The sequence below is a fragment of the Mya arenaria genome, chromosome 8, assembly GCF_026914265.1.
Source record: "Mya arenaria isolate MELC-2E11 chromosome 8, ASM2691426v1".
NCBI lineage: Eukaryota > Metazoa > Mollusca > Bivalvia > Myida > Myidae > Mya > Mya arenaria.
In genome coordinates, this window is record NC_069129.1 from 54,719,802 (window position 1) to 54,725,801 (window position 6,000).

The following is a 6,000-nucleotide window of genomic DNA, read 5'->3' on the forward strand; positions in this document are numbered from 1 at the left end:
ACAATATAGTTAACATGTCGTTCTTGTGAGGCCGAGCAGAATTCTCCCCATCCAATACAAAAAAGTTGACCCGTCTTCTTGCGAGGAGGGGCAGAACTCTTATACCAGGGCAACGCTAGATAATTAACCTGTAGTTCTTGCTAGGACGAGCATAACTCTTCTAACATATAAACACAATATAGTTTACATGTCGTTCTTGTGAGACCAATCACAACTCTGCTACCCAATCAATACACTAAAGTTTACATGTCGTTCTTGTGAGACCAATCACAACTCTGCTATCCAATCAACACACTATAGTGTACATGTCGTTCTTGTGAGGCCGAGCATTACTCTTCTATCCAAGCAACACACTATAGTGTACATGTCGTTCTTGTGAGGCCGAGAATTACTCTTCTATCCAAGCAACACACTATAGTGTACATGTCGTTCTTGTGAGGCCGAGCATTACTCTTCTATCCAAGCAACACACTATAGTGTACATGTCGTTATTGTGAGGCCGAGCATTACTCTTCTATCCAAGCAACACACTATAGTGTACATGTCGTTTTTGCGAGGCCGAGCATTACTCTTCTACCCAAGCAACACACTATAGTGTACATGTCGTTTTTGCGAGGCCGATCATTACTCTTCTATCCAAGCAACACACTATAGTGTACATGTCGTTCTTGTGAGGCCGAGCATTACTCTTCTATCCAAGCAACACACTATAGTGTACATGTCGTTTTTGCGAGACCAATCAAAACTCTGCTATCCAAGCAACACACTATAGTGTACATGTCGTTCTTGTCAGACCAATCACAACTCTTCTATCCAAGCAACACACTATAGTGTACATGTCGTTCTTGTGAGACCAATCACAACTCTTCTACCCAAACAACACACTATAGTGTACATGTCGTTCTTGTGAGACCAATCACAACTCTTCTACCCAAACAACACACGATAGTGTACATGTCGTTCTTGTGAGACCAATCACAACTCTGCTACCCAAACAACACACGATAGTGTACATGTCGTTCTTGTGAGACCAATCACAACTCTTCTACCCAATCAACACACTATAGTGTACATGTCGTTCTTGTGAGACCAATCACAACTCTTCTACCCAAGCAACACACTATAGTGTACATGTCGTTCTTGTGAGACCAATCACAACTCGTCTACCCAAGCAACACACTATAGTGTACATGTCATTTTTGCGAGGCCGAGCATTACTCTTCTTCCCAAGCAACACATTATAGTGTACATGTCGTTCTTGTGAGACCAATCACAACTCGTCTACCCAAGCAACACACTATAGTGTACATGTCGTTTTTGCGAGGCCGAGCATTACTCTTCTTCCCAAGCAACACATTATAGTGTACATGTCGTTTTTGCGAGGCCGAGCATTACTCTTCTACCCAATCAACACACTATAGTGTACATGTCGTTTTTGCGAGGCCGAGCATTACTCTTCTACCCAAGCAACACACTATAGTGTACATGTCGTTTTTGTGAGGCCGAGCATTTCTCTTCTACCAAATCAACACACTATAGTGAACATGTCGTTTTTGCGAGGCCGAGCATTACTCTTCTACCCAATCAACACACTATAGTGTACATGTCGTTTTTGCGAGGCCGAGCATTACTCTTCTACCCAATCAACACACTATAGTGTACATGTCGTTTTTGCGAGGCCGAGCATTACTCTTCTACCCAATCAACACATTATAGTGTACATGTCGTTTTTGCGAGGCCGAGCATTACTCTTCTACCCAATCAACACACTATAGTGTACATGTCGTTTTTGCGAGGCCGAGCATTACTCTTCTACCCAATCAACACACTATAGTGTACATGTCGTTTTTGCGAGGCCGAGCATTACTCTTCTACCCAATCAACACACTATAGTGTACATGTCGTTTTTGCGAGGCCGAGCATTACTCTTCTACCCAATCAACACACTATAGTGTACATGTCGTTTTTGCGAGGCAGAGCATTACTCTTCTACCCAATCAGCACATTATAGTGTACATGTCATTTTTGCGAGGCCGAGCATTACTCTTCTACCCAATCAACACACTATAGTGTACATGTCGTTTTTGTGAGGCCGAGCATTATTCTTCTACCCAATCAGCACACTATAGTGTACATGTCGTTTTTGCGAGGCCGAGCATTACTCTTCTTCCCGAGCAACACACTATAGTGTACATGTCGTTCTTGTGAGGCCGAGCATTACTCTTCTATCCAAGCAACAGACTATAGTGTACATGTCGTTCTTGTGAGGCGGAGCATTACTCTTCTATCCAAGCAACACACTATAGTGTACATGTCGTTCTTGTGAGGCCGAGAATTACTCTTCTATCCAAGCAACACACTATAGTGTACATGTCGTTCTTGTGAGGCCGAGCATTACTCTTCTATCCAAGCAACACACTATAGTGTACATGTCGTTCTTGTGAGGTCGAGCATTACTCTTCTATCCAAGCAACACACTATAGTGTACATGTCGTTTTTGCGAGGCCGAGCATTACTCTTCTACCCAAGCAACACACTATAGTGTACATGTCGTTTTTGCGAGGCCGAGCATTACTCTTCTATCCAAGCAACACACTATAGTGTACATGTCGTTTTTGCGAGACCAATCACAACTCTGCTATCCAAGCAACACACTATAGTGTACATGTCGTTTTTGCGAGACCAATCACAACTCTGCTATCCAAGCAACACACTATAGTGTACATGTCGTTCTTGTGAGACCAATCACAACTTTTCTACCCAAACAACACACTATAGTGTACATGTCGTTCTTGTGAGACCAATCACAACTTTTCTACCCAAACAACACACGATAGTGTACATGTCGTTCTTGTGAGACCAATCACAACTCTGCTACCCAAACAACACACGATAGTGTACATGTCGTTCTTGTGAGACCAATCACAACTCTTCTACCCAATCAACACACTATAGTGTACATGTCGTTCTTGTGAGACCAATCACAACTCTTCTACCCAATCAACACACTATAGTGTACATGTCGTTCTTGTGAGACCAATCACAACTCGTCTACCCAAGCAACACACTATAGTGTACATGTCGTTTTTGCGAGGCCGAGCATTACTCTTCTTCCCAAGCAACACATTATAGTGTACATGTCGTTTTTGCGAGGCCGAGCATTACTCTTCTATCCAATCAACACACTATAGTGTACATGTCGTTTTTGCGAGGCCGAGCATTACTCTTCTACCCAAGCAACACACTATAGTGTACATGTCGTTTTTGTGAGGCCGCGCATTATTCTTCTACCCAATCAACACACTTTAGTGTACATGTCGTGTTTGCGAGGCCGAGCATTACTCTTCTTCCCAAGCAACACACTATAGTGTACATGTCGTTCTTGTGAGGCCGAGCATTACTCTTCCATCCAAGCAACACACTATAGTGTACATGTCGTTCTTGTGAGGCCGAGCATTACTCTTCTATTCAAGCAACACACTATAGTGTACATGTCGTTCTTGTGAGGCCGAGATTTACTCTTCTATCCAAGCAACACACTATAGTGTACATGTCGTTCTTGTGAGGCCGAGCATTACTCTTCTATCCAAGCAACACACTATAGTGTACATGTCGTTCTTGTGAGGCCGAGCATTACTCTTCTATCCAAGCAACACACTATAGTGTCCATGTCGTTTTTGCGAGGCCGAGCATTACTCTTCTACCCAAGCAACACACTATAGTGTACATGTCGTTTTTGCGAGGCCGAGCATTACTCTTCTATCCAAGCAACACACTATAGTGTACATGTCGTTCTTGTGAGGCCGAGCATTACTCTTCTATCCAAGCAACACACTACAGTGTACATGTCGTTTTTGCGAGACCAATCACAACTCTGCTATCCAAGCAACACACTATAGTGTACATGTCGTTCTTGTCAGACCAATCACAACTCTGCTATCCAAGCAACACACTATAGTGTACATGTCGTTCTTGTGAGACCAATCACAACTCTTCTACCCAAACAACACACTATAGTGTACATGTCGTTCTTGTGAGACCAATCACAACTCTTCTACCCAAACAACACACTATAGTGTACATGTCGTTCTTGTGAGACCAATCACAACTCTGCTACCCAAACAACACACGATAGTGTACATGTCGTTCTTGTGAGACCAATCACAACTCTTCTACCCAATCAACACACTATAGTGTACATGTCGTTCTTGTGAGACCAATCACAACTCTTCTACCCAAGCAACACACTATAGTGTACATGTCGTTCTTGTGAGACCAATCACAACTCGTCTACCCAAGCAACACACTATAGTGTACATGTCGTTTTTGCGAGGCCGAGCATTACTCTTCTTCCCAAGCAACACATTATAGTGTACATGTCGTTTTTGCGAGGCCGAGCATTACTCTTCTACCCAATCAACACACTATAGTGTACATGTCGTTTTTGTGAGGCCGATTATTATTCTTCTACCCAATCAACACACTATAGTGTACATGTCGTTCTTGTGAGGCCGAGCATTACTCTTCTATCCAAGCAACACACTATAGTGTACATGTCGTTTTTGCGAGGCCGAGCATTACTCTTCTATCCAAGCAACACACTATAGTGTACATGTCGTTTTTGCGAGGCCGAGCATTACTCTTCTACCCAATCAACACACTATAGTGTACATGTCGTTTTTGCGAGGCCGAGCATTACTCTTCTTCCCAAGCAACACATTATAGTGTACATGTCGTTTTTGCGAGGCCGAGCATTACTCTTCTACCCAATCAACACACTATAGTGTACATGTCGTTCTTGTGAGTCCGAGCATTACTCTTCTACCCAATCAACACACTATAGTGTACATGTCGTTCTTGTGAGACCAATCACAACTCTGCTACCCAAACAACACACTATAGTGTACATGTCGTTCTTGTGAGGCCGAGCATTACTCTTCTACCCAATCAACACACTATAGTGTACATGTCGTTTTTGCGAGGCCGAGCATTACTCTTCTACCCAAGCAACACACTATAGTGTACATGTCGTTCTTGTGAGACCAATCACAACTCTTCTACCCAATCAACACACTATAGTGTACATGTCGTTCTTGTGAGACCAATCACAACTCTGCTACCCAAACAACACACAATAGTGTACATGTCGTTCTTGTGAGGCCGAGCATTACTCTTCTACCCAATCAACACACTATAGTGTACATGTCGTTTTTGCGAGGCAGAGCATTACTCTTCTACCCAATCAGCACATTATAGTGTACATGTCATTTTTGCGAGGCCGAGCATTACTCTTCTACCCAATCAACACACTATAGTGTACATGTCGTTTTTGTGAGGCCGAGCATTATTCTTCTACCCAATCAGCACACTATAGTGTACATGTCGTTTTTGCGAGGCCGAGCATTACTCTTCTTCCCGAGCAACACACTATAGTGTACATGTCGTTCTTGTGAGGCCGAGCATTACTCTTCTATCCAAGCAACACACTATAGTGTACATGTCGTTCTTGTGAGGCGGAGCATTACTCTTCTATCCAAGCAACACACTATAGTGTACATGTCGTTCTTGTGAGGCCGAGAATTACTCTTCTATCCAAGCAACACACTATAGTGTACATGTCGTTCTTGTGAGGCCGTGCATTACTCTTCTATCCAAGCAACACACTATAGTGTACATGTCGTTCTTGTGAGGTCGAGCATTACTCTTCTATCCAAGCAACACACTATAGTGTACATGTCGTTTTTGCGAGGCCGAGCATTACTCTTCTACCCAAGCAACACACTATAGTGTACATGTCGTTTTTGCGAGGCCGAGCATTACTCTTCTATCCAAGCAACACACTATAGTGTACATGTCGTTTTTGCGAGACCAATCACAACTCTGCTATCCAAGCAACACACTATAGTGTACATGTCGTTCTTGTGAGACCAATCACAACTTTTCTACCCAAACAACACACGATAGTGTACATGTCGTTCTTGTGAGACCAATCACAACTCT